An 18,435-nucleotide genomic window follows, 5' to 3' on the forward strand; every position below is an offset into this window, starting at 1 on the left:
CAGGGGATACACTGCAGTGAGTCCAGAGAGTGCACTGCCACCACTGGGGATGCACTGCCGAGAGTGCAGAGAGTGCACTGGCACCGCTGCGTTTGCACCCCGGTGTTTTCAGAGAGTGCAGTGGCACCACTGGGGATGCAGTGCAGTGAGTCCAGAGAGTGCACTGGCACCACTGGGGATGCAGTGCATTGAGTCCAGAGAGTGCACTGGCACCACTGGGGATGCAGTGCAGTGAGTCCAGAGAGTGCACTGTAACCACTGAGGTTGCAGTGCAGTGAGTCCAGAGAGTGCACTGGCACCCTGGGGATGCAGTGCAGTGAGTCCAGAGAGTGCACTGGCACCTTGGGGATGCAGTGCAGTGAGTCCAGAGAGTGCACTGGCACCACTGGGGATGCAGTGCAGTGAGTCCACAGAGTGCACTGGCACCACTGGGGATGCAACCCGGTGAGTCCAGAGAGTGCACTGACACCACTGGGAATGCAGTGCAGTGAGTCCAGAGAGTGCACTGGCACCACTGGGGTTGTAGTGCAGTGAGTCCAGAGAGTGCACTGGCACCACTGGGGATGCAGTGAAGTGAGTTAAGAGAGTACACTGGCACCACTGGTGATGCAGTGCAATGAGTGCAGAGAGCCACTGGCACCACTGGGGATGCACTGCAGTGAGACCAGAGAGTGCCCCGGCACCACTGGGGATGCAGTGCAGTGAGTCCTGAGAGTGCAATGGCACCACAGGGGATGCACTGCAGTGAGTCCAGAGAGTGCACTGGCACCTCTGGGGATGCAGTGCAGTGAGTCCAGAGAGTGCACTGGCACCACTGGGGATGCAGTGCAGTGAGTCCTGAGATTGCACTGGCACCACTGGGGATGCACTGCAGTGAGTCCAGAGATTTCACAGGCACCAATGGGGATGCAGTACAGTGAGTCCAGAGAGTACACTGGCACTACTGGGGATTCAGTTCAGTGAGTCCAGAGAGTGAACTGGCACCATTGGGGAAGTAGTGCAGTGAGTCCAGAGACTTCACAGGCACCACTGGGGATGCACCCCGGCAAGTCCAGAGAGTGCACTGGCACCACTGGGGATGCAGTGCAGTGAGTCCAGAGAGTGCACTGGCACCACTGGGTATGCAGTGCAGTGAGTCCAGAGAGTGCACTGGCACCACTGGGGATGCACTGCAGTGAGTCCAGAGAGTGCACTGGTACCACTGGGGATGCACTGCAGTGAGTCCAGAGAGTGCACTGGCACCACTGGGGATGCACTGCAGTGAGTCCAGAGAGTGCACTGGCACCACTGGCGATGCACCCCGGCAAGTCCAGAGAGTGCACTGGCACCACTGGGGATGCACTGCAGTGAGTCCAGAGAGTGCACTGGCACCACTGGGGATGCAATGCAGTGAGTCCAGAGAGTTCACTGGCACCACTGGGGATGCACTGCACTGAGTCCAGGGAGTGCACTGGCACCACTGGGGATGCACTGCAGTGAGTCCAGAGAGTGCATTGGCACCACTGGGGATGCACTGCAGTGACTCCAGAGAGTGCACTGGCACCACTGGGGATGCACTGCAGTGAGTCCAGATGTTAGCCTAGCAACCACATAATCACCAAGTGATTATATGAAGGTGCTTTATTCAGCGCTGGAAGCCGGGGCAGGTGCCCAAATCTGGCTTCAAGTCCCGTTACTTCCCAGCCGTTATTTATACATACAATATTGCGTCAGGTATACATATTCTTTACAGGTTGCAACAGCAGCCTCGCTTTTCATTCTAATTAGCTCCCCTCCCCTTTGCACATGCGTGGCGCACTCTGGTGGTCGTCCAGGTGGTCGTGCAGATGAAGTAAGGAGTCTTCCTCTCCGCTAAACCTTTCACCTTTCTTACTCGACGCATGCTCCCTCCGCTTCTTGGTTCTGCTTCAACTCATTTCATTATTTCCAGGCCCTTATCTAAGGTCAGGTTGTACCTGTTCCCTCCCAAGGTACCCCTTCAATGACTCTTTTGATTGTTCAATGTACTCCCTAAGTATCCAGTATACATAGATTAATTGATAATGTAAGTACATTTGGCAATGTTTAATTATACTGTAGGTCCCATTACCTAAGAGACATTAGTAAAACATCCATTCGATTCTCCCCAACACTAACACAGAGACTGCACTGGCACCACTGGGGATGCAGTGCAGTGAGTCCAGAGAGGGCACTGGCACCTTTGGGGATGCACTGCATTGTCTGCAGAGAGTGCCATGGCACCACTGGGGATGCACTGCAGTGAGTCCAGAGAGTGCACTGGCACCACTGGTGATGCAGTGCAGTGAGTCCAGAGAGTGCACTGGCACCAGTGGGGATGCACTGCGGTGAGTAAAGAGAATGCACTGGCACCATTGGGGTTACACTGCAGTGAGTCCAGAGAGTGCACTGGCACCACTGGGGATGCAGTGCAGTGAGTCCAGAGAGTGCACAGGCACCTTGGGGATGCAGTGCAGTGAGTCCAGAGAGTGCACTGGCACCAATGGGGATGCAGTGCAGTGAGTCCAGAGAGTGCACTGGCACCACTGGGGATGCAGTTCAGTGAGTCCAGAGAGTGCACTGGCACCACTGGGGATGCAGTGCAGTGAGTCCAGAGAGTGCACTGGCACCACAGGTGATGCAGTTCAGTGAGTCCAGAGAGTGCACTGGCACCACTGGGGATGCACTGCAGTGAGTCCAGAGAGTGCCCTGGCACCACTGGGATGCAGTGCACTGAGTCCACAGAGTGCACTGGCACCACAGGGGATACAGTGCAGTGAGTCCATAGAGTGCACTGGCACCACTGGGGATGCACTGCCGTGAGTGCAGAGAGTGCACTGGCACCGCTGCGTTTGCACCCCGGTGTTTTCAGAGAGTGCAGTGGCACCTCTGGGGATGCAGTGCAGTGAGTCCAGAGAGTGCACTGGCACCACTGGGGATGCAGTGCAGTGAGTCCAGAGAGTGCACTGTCACCACTGAGGTTGCAGTGCAGTGAGTCCAGAGAGTGCACTGGCACCACTGGGGTTTCTGTGCAGTGAGTCCAGAGAGTGCACTGGCACCTTGGGGATGCAGTGCAGTGAGTCCAGAGAGTGCACTGGCACCACTGGGGATGCAGTGCAGTGAGTCCACAGAGTGCACTGGCACCACAGGGGATGCAGTGCAGTGAGTCCAGAGAGTGCACTGACCACTGGGGATGCAGTGCAGTGAGTCCAGAGAGTGCACTGGCACCACTGGGGTTGCAGTGCAGTGAGTCCAGAGAGTGCACTGGCACCACTGGGGATGCAGTGAAGTGAGTTAAGAGAGTACACTGGCACCACTGGTGATGCAGTGCAATGAGTCCAGAGAGTACACTGGCACTACTGGGGATTCAGTTCAGTGAGTCCAGAGAGTGAACTGGCACCATTGGGGAAGTAGTGCAGTGAGTCCAGAGTGCACTGGCACCACTGGGGATGCAGTGCAGTGAGTCCTGAGAGTGCAATGGCACCACAGGGGATGCACTGCAGTGAGTCCAGAGAGTGCGCTGGCACTTCTGGGGATGCAGTGCAGTGAGTCCAGAGAGTGCACTGGCACCACTGGGGATGCAGTGCAGTTAGTCCAGAGAGTGCACTGGCACCAGTGGGGATGCAGTACAGTGAGTCCAGAGAGTACACTGGCACTACTGGGGATTCAGTTCAGTGAGTCCAGAGAGTGAACTGGCACCATTGGGGAAGTAGTGCAGTGAGTCCAGAGTGCACTGGCACCACTGGGGATGCACCCCGGCAAGTCCAGAGAGTGCACTGGCACCACTGGGGATGCAGTGCAGTGAGTCCAGAGAGTGCACTGGCACCACTGGGGATGCAGTGCAGTGAGTCCAGAGAGTGCAGTGGCACCACTGGGGATGCACTGCAGTGAGTCCAGAGAGTGCACTGGCACCACTGGGGATGCAGTGCAGTGAGTCCAGAGAGTGCACTGGCACCTTGGGGATGCAGTGCAGTGAGTCCAGAGAGTGCACTGGCACCACTGGGGATGCAGTGCAGTGAGTCCAGAGAGTGCACTGGCACCACTGGGGATGCAGTTCAGTGAGTCCAGAGAGTGCACTGGCACCACTGGGGATGCACTGCAGTGAGTCCAGAGAGTTCCCTGGCACCACTGTGATGCAGTGCACTGAGTCCACAGAGTGCACTGGCACCACAGGGGATACACTGCAGTGAGTCCAGAGAGTGCACTGGCCCCACTGGGGATGCACTGCCGTGAGTGCAGAGAGTGCACTGGCACCGCTGCGTTTGCACCCCGGTGTTTTCAGAGAGTGCAGTGGCACCACTGGGGATGCAGTGCAGTGAGTCCAGAGAGTGCACTGGCACCACTGGGGATGCAGTGCATTGAGTCCAGAGAGTGCACTGTCACCACTGAGGATGCAGTGCAGTGAGTCCAGAGAGTGCACTGGCACCACTGGGGATGCAGTGCAGTGAGTCCAGAGAGTGCACTGGCACCTTGGGGATGCAGTGCAGTGAGTCCAGAGAGTGCACTGGCACCACTGGGGATGCAGTGCAGTGAGTCCAGAGAGTGCACTGGCACCACTGGGGATGCACTGCAGTGAGTCCAGAGAGTGCACTGGCACCACTGGGGATGCAGTGCAGTGAGTCCAGAGAGTGCACTGGCACCACTGGAGTTGCAGTGCAGTGAGTCCAGAGAGTGCACTGGCACCACTGGGAATGCAGTGAAGTGAGTTAAGAGAGTACACTGGCACCACTGGGGATGCAGTGCAGTGACTCCAGAGAGTGCACTGGCACCACTGGTGATGCAGTGCAATGAGTCCAGAGAGCCACTGGCACCACTGGGAATGCATTGCAGTGAGACCAGAGAGTGCACTGGCACCACTGGGGATGCGGTGCAGTGAGTCCTGAGAGTGCAATGGCACCACAGGGGATGCACTGCAGTGAGTCCAGAGCGTGCACTGGCACCTCTGGGGATGCAGTGCAGTGAGTCCAGAGAGTGCACTGGCACCACTGGGGATGCAGTGCAGTGAGTCCTGAGAGTGCACTGGCACCAACTGGAGCTGCACTGCTGTGAGTCCTGAGATTGCACTGGCACCACTGGGGATGCACTGCAGTGAGTCCAGATGTTAGCCTAGCAACCACATAATCACCAAGTGATTATATGAAGGTGCTTTATTCAGCGCTGGAAGCCGGGGCAGGTGCCCAAATCTGGCTTCAAGTCCCGTTACTTCCCAGCCGTTATTTATACATACAATATTGCGTCAGGTATACATATTCTTTACAGGTTGCAACAGCAGCCTCGCTTTTCATTCTAATTAGCTCCCCTCCCCTTTGCACATGCGTGGCGCACTCTGGTGGTCGTCCAGGTGGTCGTGCAGATGAAGTAAGGAGTCTTCCTCTCCGCTAAACCTTTCACCTTTCTTACTCGACGCGTTCTCCCTCCGCTTCTTGGTTCTGCTTCAACTCATTTCATTATTTCCAGGCCCTTATCTAAGGTCAGGTTGTACCTGTTCCCTCCCAAGGTTCCCCTTCAATGACTCTTTTGATTGTTCAATGTACTCCCTAAGTATCCAGTATACATAGATTAATTGATAATGTAAGTACATTTGGCAATGCTTAATTATACTGTAGGTCCCATTACCTAAGAGACATTAGTAAAACATCCATTCGATTCTCCCCAACACTAACACAGAGACTGCACTGGCACCACTGGGGATGCAGTGCAGTGAGTCCAGAGAGGGCACTGGCACCTTTGGGGATGCATTGCCGTGAGTCCAGAGAGTGCACTGGCACCACTGGCGATGCACTGCAGTGAGTCCAGAGAGTGCACTGGCACCACTGGCGATGCACTGCAGTGAGTCCAGAGAGTGCATTGGCACCACTGGGGATGCACTGCAATGAGTCCAGAGAGTGCACTGGCACCAATGGCAACGCAGTGCAGTGAGTCCAGAGAGTGCCTTGGCACCATTGGGGATGCACTGCAGTGAGTCCAGAGAGTGCACTGGCACCACTGGGGATGCAGTGCAGTGAGTCCAGAGAGTGCACTGGCACCAATGGGGATGCAGTGCAGTGAGTCCAGAGAGTACAGTGGCACCACTGGGGATGCAGTGCAGTGAGTCCAAAGAGTGCACTGGCACCATTGGGGATGTATTGCAGTGAGTCCAGAGACTTCACAGGCACCACTGGGGATGCACTGCAGTGAGTCCAGAGAGTGCCCTTGCACCATTGGGAATGCAGTGAGTCCAGAGAGTGCACTGGCACCACTGGTGATGCAGTGCAGTGAGTCCAGAGAGTGCACTGGCACCACTGGAGTTGCAGTGCAGTGAGTCCAGAGAGTGCACTGGAACCACTGGGGATTCAGCGCAGTGATTCCTGAGAGTGCAGTGGCACCACTGGGGATACACCCCGGCAAGTCCAGAGAGTGCACTGGCACCACTGGGGATGCAGTGCAGTGAGTCCAGAGAGTGCACTGGCACCACTGGGGATGCACTGCAGTGAGTCCAGAGAGTGCACTGGCACCACTGGGGATGCACTGCAGTGAGTCCAGAGAGTGCACTGGCACCACTGGGTATGCAGTGCAGTGAGTCCAGAGAGTGCACTGGCACCACTGGGGATGCAGTGCAGTGAGTCCAGAGAGTGCACTGGCACCACTGGGGATGCAGTGCAGTGAGTAAAGAGAGTACAGTGGCACCACTGGGGATGCAGTGCAGTGAGTCCAAAGAGTGAACTGGCACCATTGGGGATGCACTGCAGTGAGTCCAGAGACTTCACAGGCACCACTGGGGATGCAGTGCAGTGAGTCCAGAGAGTGCCCTGGCACCACTGGGAATGCAGTGAGTCCAGACAGTGCACTGGCACCACTGGGGATGCACTGCAGTGAGTCCAGAGAGTGCACTGGCACCACTGGGGATGCACCCCGGCAAGTCCAGAGAGTGCACTGGCACCACTGGGGATGCACCCCGGCAAGTCCAGAGAGTGCACTGGCACCACTGGGGATGCACTGCAGATAGTGCAGAGAGTGCACTGGCACCACTGGGGATGCACTGCAGTGAGTCAAGAGAGTGCACTGGCACCACTGGGTATGCAGTGCAGTGAGTCCAGAGAGTGCACTGGCACCACTGGGGATGCAGTGCAGTGAGTCCAGAGAGTGCACTGGCACCACTGGGGATGCAGTACAGTGAGTCCAGAGAGTGCACTGGCACCACTGGGGATGCAGTGCAGTGAGTAAAGAGAGTGCACTGGCACCACTGGGGATGCAGTGCCGTGAGTCCAGAGAGTGCACTGGCACCACTGGGGATGCAGTGCAGTGAGTCCAGAGAGTGCACTGGCACCACTGGGGATGCAGTGCAGTGAGTCCAGAGAGTGCACTGGCACCACTGGTGATGCAGTGCAGTGAGTCCAGAGAGTGCACTGGCACCACTGGGGATGCACTGCAGTGAGTCCAGAGAGTGCACTGGCACCACTGGGATGCAGTGCAGTGAGTCCAGAGAGTGCACTGGCACCACTGGGGATGCACTGCAGTGAGTCCAGAGAGTGCACTGGCACCACTGGGATACAGTGCACTGAGTCCACAGAGTGCACTGGCACCACAGGGGATACACTGCAGTGAGTCCAGAGAGTGCACTGGCACCACTGGTGATGCAGTGCCGTGAGTGCAGTGAGTGCACTGGCACCGCTGCGGTTGCACCCCGGTGTTTTCAGAGAGTGCAGTGGCACCACTGGGGATGCAGTGCAGTGAGTCCAGAGACTGCACTGGCACCACGGGGGATGCAGTGCAGTGAGTCCAGAGAGTGCACTGTCACCACTGGTGATGCAGTGCAGTGAGTCCAGAGAGTGTACTGGCACCACTGGGGATGCAGTGCAGTGAGTCCAGAGAGTGCACTGGCACCTTGGGGATGCAGTTCAGTGAGTCCAGAGAGTGCACTGGCACCACTGGGGATGCAGTGCAGTGAGTCCAGAGACTACACTGGCACCACTGGAAATGCACTGCAGTGAGTCCAGAGAGTGCACTGGCACCACTGGGGATGCAGTGCAGTGAGTCCAGAGAGTGCAGTGGCACCATGGGGGATGCAGTGCAGTGAGTCCAGAGAGTGCACTGGCACCACTGGTGATGCAGTGCAGTGAGTTAAGAGAGTACACTGGCACCACTGGAAATGCACTGCAGTGAGTCCAGAGAGTGCACTGGCACCACTGGGGATGCACTGCAGTGAGTCCAGAGAGTGCAGTGGCACCATTGGGGATGCAGTGCAGTGAGTCCAGAGAGTGCACTGGCACCACTGGGGATGCAGTGCACTGAGTCCAGAGAGGGCACTGTCAGCAATGGGGATGCAGTGCAGTGAGTCCAGAGGGTGCACTGGCACCACTGGGGATGCAGTGCAGTGAGACCAGAGACTTCACAGGCACCACTGGGGATGCAGTGCAGTGAGTCCAGAGAGTGCACTGGCACCACTGGGGATGCAGTGCAGTGAGTGCAGGGAGTGCACTGGCACAAAAGGTGATGCACTGCAGTGAGTCCAGAGAGTGCACTGGCACCACTGGGGATGCAGTGCAGTGAGTCCAGAGAGTGCACTGGCACCACTGGGGATGCACTGCAGTGAGTCCAGAGAGTGCACTGGCACCACTGGGGATGTAGTGCAGTGAGTCCACAGAGGGCACTGGCACCACTGGGGATGCAGTGTAGTGAGTCCAGAGAGTACAGTGGCACCACTGGGGATGCAGTGCAGTGAGTGCAAAGAGTGCACTGGCACCATTGGGGATGCACTGCAGTGAGTCCAGAGACTTCACAGGCAGCACTGCGGATGCAGTGCAGTGAGTCCAGAGAGTGCCCTGGCACCACTGGGAATGCAGTGAGTCCAGACAGTGCACTGGCACCACTGGGGATGCACTGCAGTGAGTCCAGAGAGTGCACTGGCACCACTGGGGATGCAGTGCAGTGAGTAAAGAGAGTGCACTGGCACCACTGGGGATGCACTGCAGTGAGTCCAGAGAGTGCACTGGCACCACTGGGGATGGACTGCAGTGAGTCCAGAGAGTGCACTGGCATCACTGGGGATGCAGTGCCGTGAGTGCAGAGAGTGCACTGGCACCGCTGCGGTTGCACCCCGGTGTTTTCAGAGAGTGCACTGGCACCACTGGGGATGCAGTGCAGTGAGTCCAGAGAGTGCACTGGCACCACTGGGGATGCAGTGCAGTGAGTCCAGAGAGTGCACTGTCACCACTGGGGATGCAGTGCAGTGAGTCCAGAGAGTGCACTGGCACCTTGGGGATGCAGTTCAGTGAGTCCAGAGAGTGCACTGGCACCACTGGGGATGCACTGCAGTGAGTCCAGAGAGTGCACTGGCACCACTGGGGATGCAGTGCAGTGAGTCCAGAGAGTGCACTGGCACCACTGGGGATGCAGTGCAGTGAGTCCAGAGAGTGCACTGGCACCACTGGTGATGCAGTGCAGTGAGTTAAGAGAGTACACTGGCGCCACTGTGGATGCAGTGCGGTGAGTCCAGAGAGTGCACTGGCACCACTGGTGATGCAGTGCAATGAGTCCAGAGAGCCACTGGCACCACTGGGTATGCAGTGCATTTAGTCCAGAGAGTGAACTGGCACCACTGGGGATGCAGTGCACTGAGTCCAGAGAGGGCACTGTCAGTAATGGGGATGCAGTGCAGTGAGTCCAGAGAGTGCACTGGCACCACTGGGGATTCAGTTCAGTGAGTCCAGAGAGTGAACTGGCACCACTGGGGATGTAGTGCAGTGAGTCCAGAGAGTGCACTGGCACCTCTGGGGATGCACCCCGGTGACTCCAGAGAGTGCACTGGCACCACTGGGTATGCACCCCGGCAAGTCCAGAGAGTGCACTGTCACCACTGGGGATGCAGTGCAGTGAGTCCAGAGAGTGCACTGGCACCACTGGGGATGCAGTGCAGTGAGTCCAGAGAGTGCACTGGCACCACTGGGGATGCACTGCAGTGAGTCCAGAGAGTGCACTGGTACGATTGGGGATGCACTGCAGTGAGTCCATAGAGTGCACTGGCACCACTGGGTATGCACTGCAGTGAGTCCAGAGAGTGCACTGGCACCACTGGGGATGCAATGCAGTGAGTCCAGAGAGTGCACTGGCACCACTGGGGATGCACCCCGGCAAGTCCAGAGAGTGCACTGGCACCACTTGGGTTGCAGCGCACTGAGTCCAGAGAGTGCACTGGCACCACTGGGGATGCAGTGCAGTGAGTCCAGAGAGTACACTGGCACCACTGGGGATGCACCCCGGTGAGTCCAGAGAGTGCACTGGCACCACTGGTGATGCACTGCAGTGAGTCCAGAGAGTGCACTGGCACCACTGGGGATGAACTGCAGTGAGTCCAGAGAGTGCACTGGCACCACTGGGGATGCACTGCCGTGAGTCCAGAGAGTGCACTGGCACCACTGGGGATGCACTGCAGTGAGTCCAGAGAGTGCACTGGCACCACTGGGGATGCAGTGCAGTGAGTCCAGAGTGTGCACTGGCACCACTTGGGGATGCAGTGCAGTGAGTCCAGAGAGTGCACTGGCAACACTGGGGATGCAGTGCAGTGAGTAAAGAGAGTGCACTGGCACCACTGGGGATGCAGTGCAGTGAGTCCAGAGAGTTCACTGGCACCACTGGGGATGCAGTGCAGTGAGTCCAGAGAGTGCACTGGCACCACTGGGGATGCACTGCAGTGAGTCCAGAGAGTGCACTGGCGCCACTGGGGATGCAGTGCAGTGAGTCCAGAGAGTGCACTGGCGCCACTGGGGATGCAGTGCAGTGAGTCCAGAGAGTGCACTGGCCCCACTGGGGATGCAGTGCAGTGAGTCCAGAGAGTGCACTGGCACCACTGGGGATGCAGTGCAGTGAGTCCAGAGAGTGCACTGGCACCACTGGGGATGCACCCCGGTGAGTCCAGAGAGTGCACTGGCACCACTGGGGATGCACCCCGGCAAGTCCAGAGAGTGTACTGTCACCACTGGAGATGCAGTGCAGTGAGTCCAGAGAGTGCACTGGCACCACTGGGGATGCAGTGCAGTGAGACCACAGATTGCAGTGGCAACACTGGGAATGGAGTGCAGCGAGTCCAGAGAGGGCACTGGTACGATTGGGGATGCAGTGCAGTTAGTCCAGAGAGTGCACTGGCACCACTGGGGATGCAATGCAGTGAGTCCTGAGAGTGCACTGGCACCAATAGGATGCACTGCAGTGAGTCCAGAGAGTGCACTGGTACCACTGGGGATGCAGTGCAGTGAGTCCAGAGAGTGCACTGGCACCACTGGGGATGCACTCGGGTGAGTCCAGAGAGTGCACTGGTACCACTGGGGATGCACTCGGGTGAGTCCAGAGAGTGCACTGGCACCACAGGGGATGCAGTGCAGTGAGTCCAGAGAGTGCACTGGCACTACTGGGGATGCAACCCGGTGAGTCCAGAGAGTGCACTGGCACCACTGGGGATGCACCCCGGCAAGTCCAGAGAGTGCACTCTCTGGACTCACTGACGTGCATCCCCAGTGCACTGGCACCACTGGGGATGCACCCCGGCAAGTCCAGAGAGTGCACTCTCTGGACTCACTGACGTGCATCCCCAGTGGTGCCATTGCACTCTCTGGACTCACTGCACTGCATCCCCAGTGGTGCCAGTGCACTCTCTGGACTCACTGCAGTGCATCTCCAGTGGTGCCAGTGCACTCACTGGACTCACTGTACTGCATCCCCAGTGGTGCCAGTGCACTGTCTGGACTCACTGCACTGCATCCCCAGTGGTGACAGTGCACTCTCTGGAATCACTGCAGTGCATCCCCTGTGGTGCCATTGCACTCTCTGGACTCACTGCACTGCATCCCCAGTGGTGCCTGTGCACTCTCTTGAGTCACTGCACTGCATCCCCAGTGCTGACAGTGCACTCTCTGGACTAACCGCACTGCATACCCAGTGGTGCCAGTGCACTCTCTGGACTCAGTGCACTGCATCCCCAGTGGTGCCAGTGCACTCTCTGGACTCACTGCACTGCATCCCCAGTGGTTCCAGTGCACTCTCTGGATCACTGCACTGCATCACCATTGGTGCCAAGGCACTCTCCGGACTCACTGCAGTGCATCCCCAGTGGTGCCAGTGCACTCTTTCGAGTCACTGATCTGCATCCCCAGTGGTGCCAGTGCATTCTCTGGACTCACTGCAATGCATCCGCAGTGGTGCCAGTGCAGTCTCTGGACTCACTGCAGTGCATCCCCAGTGGTGCCAGTGCACTCTCTGGACTCACTGCACTGCATCCGCAGTGGTGCCAGTGCACTCTCTGGACTCACTGCACTGCATCCCCAGTGGTGCCAGTGCACTCTCTGGACTCAGTGCACTGCATCCCCAGTGGTGCCACTGCACTCTCTGGACTCACTGCACTGCATCCCCAGTGGTGCCAGTGCACTCTCTGGACTCACTAAACTGCATCCCCAGTGGTGCCAGTGCAGTCTCTGGACTCACTGCAGTGCATCCCCAGTGGTGCCAGTGCACTCTCTGGACTCACTGCACTGCATCCTTAGTGGTGCCAGTGCACTCTCTGGACTCACTGCACTGCATCCCCAGTGGTGCCAGTGCACTCTCTGGACTCAGTGCACTGCATCCCCAGTGGTGCCACTGCACTGTCTGGACTCACTGCACTGCATCCCCAGTGGTGCCAGTGCACTCTCTGGACTAACTGCACTGCATCCCCAGTGGTGCCAGTGCACTCTCTGCACTCACTGCACTGCATCCCCAGTGGTGCCAGTGCACTCTCTGGACTCACTGCACTGCATCCCCAGTGGTGACAGTGCACTCTCTGGAACCACTGCAATGCATCCCCTGTAGTGCCAGTGCAATCTCTGGACTCACTGCAGTGCAGCCCCTGAGGTGCCAGTGTACTCTCTGGACTCACTGCACTGCATCCCCAGTGGTGCCAGTGCACTCTCTGGACTCACTGAACTGCATCCCCAGTGGTGCCAGTGCACTCTCTGGACTCACCGAGGTGCATCCCCAGTGGTGCCAGTGCACTCTCTGGACTCACCGCACTGCATCCCCAGTGGTGCCTTTGCACTCTCTGGACTCACTGCAGTTTAGCCCCTGAGGTGCCAGTGCACTCTCTGGACTCACTGCAGTGCATCCCCAGTGGTGCCAGTGCACTCTCTGGACTCACTGCACTGCATCCCCAGTGTTGCCAGTGCACTCTCTGCACTCACTGCACTGCATCCCCAGTGGTGCCAGTGCACTCTCTGGACTCACTGCACTGCATCCCCAGTGGTGACAGTGCACTCTCTGGAATCACTGCAGTGCAGCCCCTGAGGTGCCAGTGTACTCTCTGGACTCACTGCACTGCATCCGCAGTGGTGCCAGTGCACTCTCTGGAGTCACTACACTGCATCCCCGGTGTGTCCAGAGCACTCTGTGGACTCACTGCAGTGTATCCCCAGTGGTGCCAGTGCACTCTCTGGACTCACCGCACTGCATCCCCAGTGGTGCCAGTGCACTCTCTGGACTCACTGCAGTGCAGCCCCTGAGGTGCCAGTGTACTCTCTGGACTCACTGCACTGCATCCCCAGTGGTGCCAGTGCACTCTCTGGAGTCACTACACTGCATCCCCAGTCGTGCCAGTGCACTCTCTGGACTCACTGCAGTGCATTTCCAGTGGTGCCAGTGTAGTCTCTGGACTCACTGCACTGCATCCCCAGTGGTGCCAGTGCACTCTCTGGACTCACTGCAGTGCAGCTCCAGTTGGTGCCAGTGCAGTCTCTGGACTCACTGCACTGCACCCCCTCTGGTGCCAGTGCACTCTCTGGACTCACTGCACTGCATCCCCAGTGGTGACAGTGCAATCTCTGGACTCACTGCATTGCATCCCCTGTGGTTCCATTGCACTCTCTAGACTCACTGCACTGCATCCCCAGTGGTGCCATTGCACTCTCTTGAGTCACTGCACTGCATCCCCAGTGGAGCTAGTGCACTCTCTGGACTCACTGCACTGCATACCCAGTGGTGCCAGTGCACTCTCTGGACTCAGTGCACTGCATCCCCAGTGGTGCCACTGCACTCTCTGGACTCACTGCACTGCATCCCCAGTGGTGCCAGTGCACTCTCTGGACTCACTGCACTGCATCCCCAGTGGTGCCAGTGCAGTCTCTGGACTCACTGCAGTGCATCCCCAGTGGTGCCAGTGCACTCTCTGGACTCACTGCACTGCATCCTTAGTGGTGCCAGTGCACTCTCTGGACTCACTGCACTGCATCCCCAGAGGTGCCAGTGCACTCTCTGGACTCAGTGCACTGCATCCCCAGTGGTGCCACTGCACTCTCTGGACTCACTGCACTGCATCCCCAGTGCTGACAGTGCACTCTCTGGACTCACTGCACTGCATCCCCAGTAGTGACAGTGCACTCTCTGGACTCAGTGCACTGCATCCCCAGTGGTGCCACTGCACCTTCATGACTCACAGCAGTGCATCCCCAGTGGTGCCAGTGCACTCTCTGGACTCACTGCACTGCATCCCCAGTGGTGCCAGTGCACTCTCTGGACTCACTGCAGTGCAGCCCCTGAGGTGCCAGTGTACTCTCTGGACTCACTGCACTGCATCCCCAGTGGTGCCAGTGCACTCTCTGGACTCACTGAACTGCATCCCCAGTGGTGCCAGTGCACTCTCTGGACTCACCGAGGTGCATCCCCAGTGGTGCCAGTGCACTCTCTGGACTCACCGCACTGCATCCCCAGTGGTGCCTTTGCACTCTCTGGACTCACTGCAGTTTAGCCCCTGAGGTGCCAGTGCACTCTCTGGACTCACTGCAGTGCATCCCCAGTGGTGCCAGTGCACTCTCTGGACTCACTGCACTGCATCCCCAGTGTTGCCAGTGCACTCTCTGCACTCACTGCACTGCATCCCCAGTGGTGCCAGTGCACTCTCTGGACTCACTGCACTGCATCCCCAGTGGTGACAGTGCACTCTCTGGAATCACTGCAGTGCATCCCCTGTGGTGCCAGTGCACTCTCTGGACTCACTGCAGTGCAGCCCCTGAGGTGCCAGTGTACTCTCTGGACTCACTGCACTGCATCCGCAGTGGTGCCAGTGCACTCTCTGGAGTCACTACACTGCATCCCCGGTGTGCCCAGAGCACTCTGTGGACTCACTGCAGTGTATCCCCAGTGGTGCCAGTGCACTCTCTGGACTCACCGCACTGCATCCCCAGTGGTGCCAGTGCACTCTCTGGACTCACTGCAGTGCAGCCCCTGAGGTGCCAGTGTACTCTCTGGACTCACTGCACTGCATCCCCAGTGGTGCCAGTGCACTCTCTGGAGTCACTACACTGCATCCCCAGTCGTGCCAGTGCACTCTCTGGACTCACTGCAGTGCATTTCCAGTGGTGCCAGTGTAGTCTCTGGACTCACTGCACTGCATCCCCAGTGGTGCCAGTGCACTCTCTGGACTCACTGCAGTGCAGCTCCAGTTGGTGCCAGTGCAGTCTCTGGACTCACTGCACTGCACCCCCTCTTGTGCCAGTGCACTCTCTGGACTCACTGCACTGCATCCCCAGTGGTGCCAGTGCAATCTCTGGACTCACTGCATTGCATCCCCTGTGGTTCCATTGCACTCTCTAGACTCACTGCACTGCATCCCCAGTGGTGCCATTGCACTCTCTTGAGTCACTGCACTGCATCCCCAGTGGAGCTAGTGCACTCTCTGGACTCACTGCACTGCATACCCAGTGGTGCCAGTGCACTCTCTGGACTCAGTGCACTGCATCCCCACTGGTGCCAGTGCACTCTCTGGACTCACTGCACTGCATCCCCAGTGGTTCCAGTGCACTCTCTGGATCACTGCACTGTATCACCATTGGTGCCAGGGCACTCTCCGGACTCACTGCAGTGCATCCCCAGTGGTGCTAGTGCACTCTTTCGAGTCACTGCACTGCATCCCCAGTGGTGCCAGTGCATTCTCTAGACTCACTGCAGTGCATCCCCAGTGGTGCCAGTGCACTCTCTGGACTCACTGCACTGCATCCCCAGTGGTGCCAGTGCACTCTCTGGACTCACTGCACTGCATCCCCAGTGCTGACAGTGCACTCTCTGGACTCACTGCACTGCATCCCCAGTAGTGACAGTGCACTCTCTGGACTCAGTGCACTGCATTCCCAGTGGTGCCACTGCACTCTCATGACTCACAGCAGTGCATCCCCAGTGGTGCCAGTGCACTCTCTGGACTCACTGCACTGCATCCCCAGTGGTGCCAGTGCACTCTCTGGACTCACTGCACTGCATCCCCGGCGGTGCCAGTGCACTCTCTGGACTCACTGCACTGCATCACCAGTGGTGGCAGTGCACTCTCTGGACTCACTGCACTGCATCCCCAGTGGAGACAGTGCACTCTCTGTAGTCACTGCGCTGCATCCCCAGTGGTTCCAGGGCACTCTCTGGACTCACTGCACTGCAACTCCAGTGGTGCCAGTGCACTCTCTGGACTCACTGCACTGCATCCCCACTGGTGCCAGTGCACTCTCTGGAGTCACTGCGCTGCATCCCCAGTGGTGCCAGTGCCCTCTGTGGACTCACTGCACTACATCCCCAGTGGGGCCAGTGCACTCTCTGGACTCACTGCAGTGCATCCCCAGTGGTGCCAGTGCACTCTCTGGACTCACTGCACTGCATCCCCAGTGGTGCCAGTGCACTCTCTGGACTCACTGCAGTGCGTCCCCTGTGTTGCCAGTGCACTCTCTGGAGTCACTGCACTGCATCCCCAGTGGTGCCAGTGCACTCTCTGGACTCACTGCACTGCATCCCCAGTGGTGCCAGTGCACTCTCTGGACTCACTGCACTGCATCCACAGTGGTGCCAGTGCACTCTCTGGACTCACTGCACTGCATCCCATTGGTGCCAGTGCACTCTCTGGACTCACTGCACTGCATCCCCAGTGGTGCCAGTGCACTCTCTGGACTCACTGCACTGCATCCCCAGTTGTGCCACTGCACTCTCTGGACTCACTGCAGTGCATCCCCAGTGGTGCCAGTACACTCTCTGGACTCACTGCAGTGCTTCCGCACTGGTGCCAGTGCACTCTCTGCACTCACTGCACTGCATCCCCAGTGTTCCAGTGCACTCCTGGACTATCTGCACTGCATCCCCAGTGGTGCCAGTGCACTCTCTGGACTCACTGCAGTGCATCCCCAGTGCTGACAGTGCACTCTCTGGACTCACTGCACTGCATCACAAGTGGTGCCTGTGAACTCTCTGGACTCACTGCACTACATCCCCAGTGGTGCCAGTGCACTCTCTGGACTCACTGCAGTGCAGCCCCTGAGGTGCCAGTGTACTCTCTGGACTCACTGCTCTGCATCCCCAGTTGTGCCAGTGCACTCTCTGGAGTCACTACACTGCATCCCCAGTGGTGCCAGTGCACTCTCTGGACTCAATGCAGTGCATTTCCAGTGGTGCCAGTGTAGTCTCTGGACGCACTGCACTGCATCCCCAGTGGTGCCAGTGCAATCTCAGGACTCACTGCAGTGCAGCTCCAGTTGGCGCCAGTGCAGTCTCTGGACTCACTGCACTGCACCCCCACTGGTGCCAGTGCACTCTCTGGACTCACTGCACTGCATCCCCAGTGGTGACAGTGCACTCTCTGGACTCACTGCACTGCATCCCCAGTGTTGCCTGTGCACTCTCTTGAGTCACTGCACTGCATCCCCAGTGGAGCAAGTGCCATCTATGGACTAACTGCACTGCATACCCAGTGGTGCCAGTGCACTCTCTGGACTCACTGCACTGCTTCCCCAGTGGTGCCAGTGCACTCTCTGCACTCACTGCACTGCATCCCCAGTGGTGCCAGTGCACTCTCTGGATCACTGCACTGCATCACCATTGGTGCTAGGGCCCTCTCCGGACTCACTGCAGTGCATCCCCAGTGGTGCCAGTGCACTCTTTCGAGTCACTGCACTGCATCCCCAGTGGTGCCAGTGCATTCTCTGGACTCACTGCAGTGCATCCCCAGTGGTGCCAGTGCACTCTCTGGACTCACTGCAGTGCATCCCCAGTGGTGCCAGTGCACTCTCTGGACTCACTGCACTGCATCCCCAGTGCTGACAGTGCACTCTCTGGACTCACTGCACTGCATCCCCAGTGGTGCCAGTGCACTCTCTGGACTCAGTGCACTGCATTCCCAGTGTTGCCACTGCACTCTCTGGACTCACAGCAGTGCATCCCCAGTGGTGCCAGTGCACTCTCTGCACTCACTGCACTGCATCCCCAGTGGTGCCAGTGCACTCTCTGGACTCACTGCAGTGCATTCCCAGTGGTGCCAGTGCACTCTCTGGAGTCACTACACTGCATCCCCAGTGGTGCCAGTGCACTCTCTGGACTCACCGAGGTGCATCCCCAGTGGTGCCAGTGCACTCTCTGGACTCACCGCACTGCATCCCCAGTGGTGCCAGTGCATTCTCTGGACTCCCTGCAGTGCAT

The sequence above is a fragment of the Anser anser genome, assembly GCF_964211835.1.
Source record: "Anser anser genome assembly, chromosome: 22".
Lineage (NCBI taxonomy): Eukaryota > Metazoa > Chordata > Aves > Anseriformes > Anatidae > Anser > Anser anser.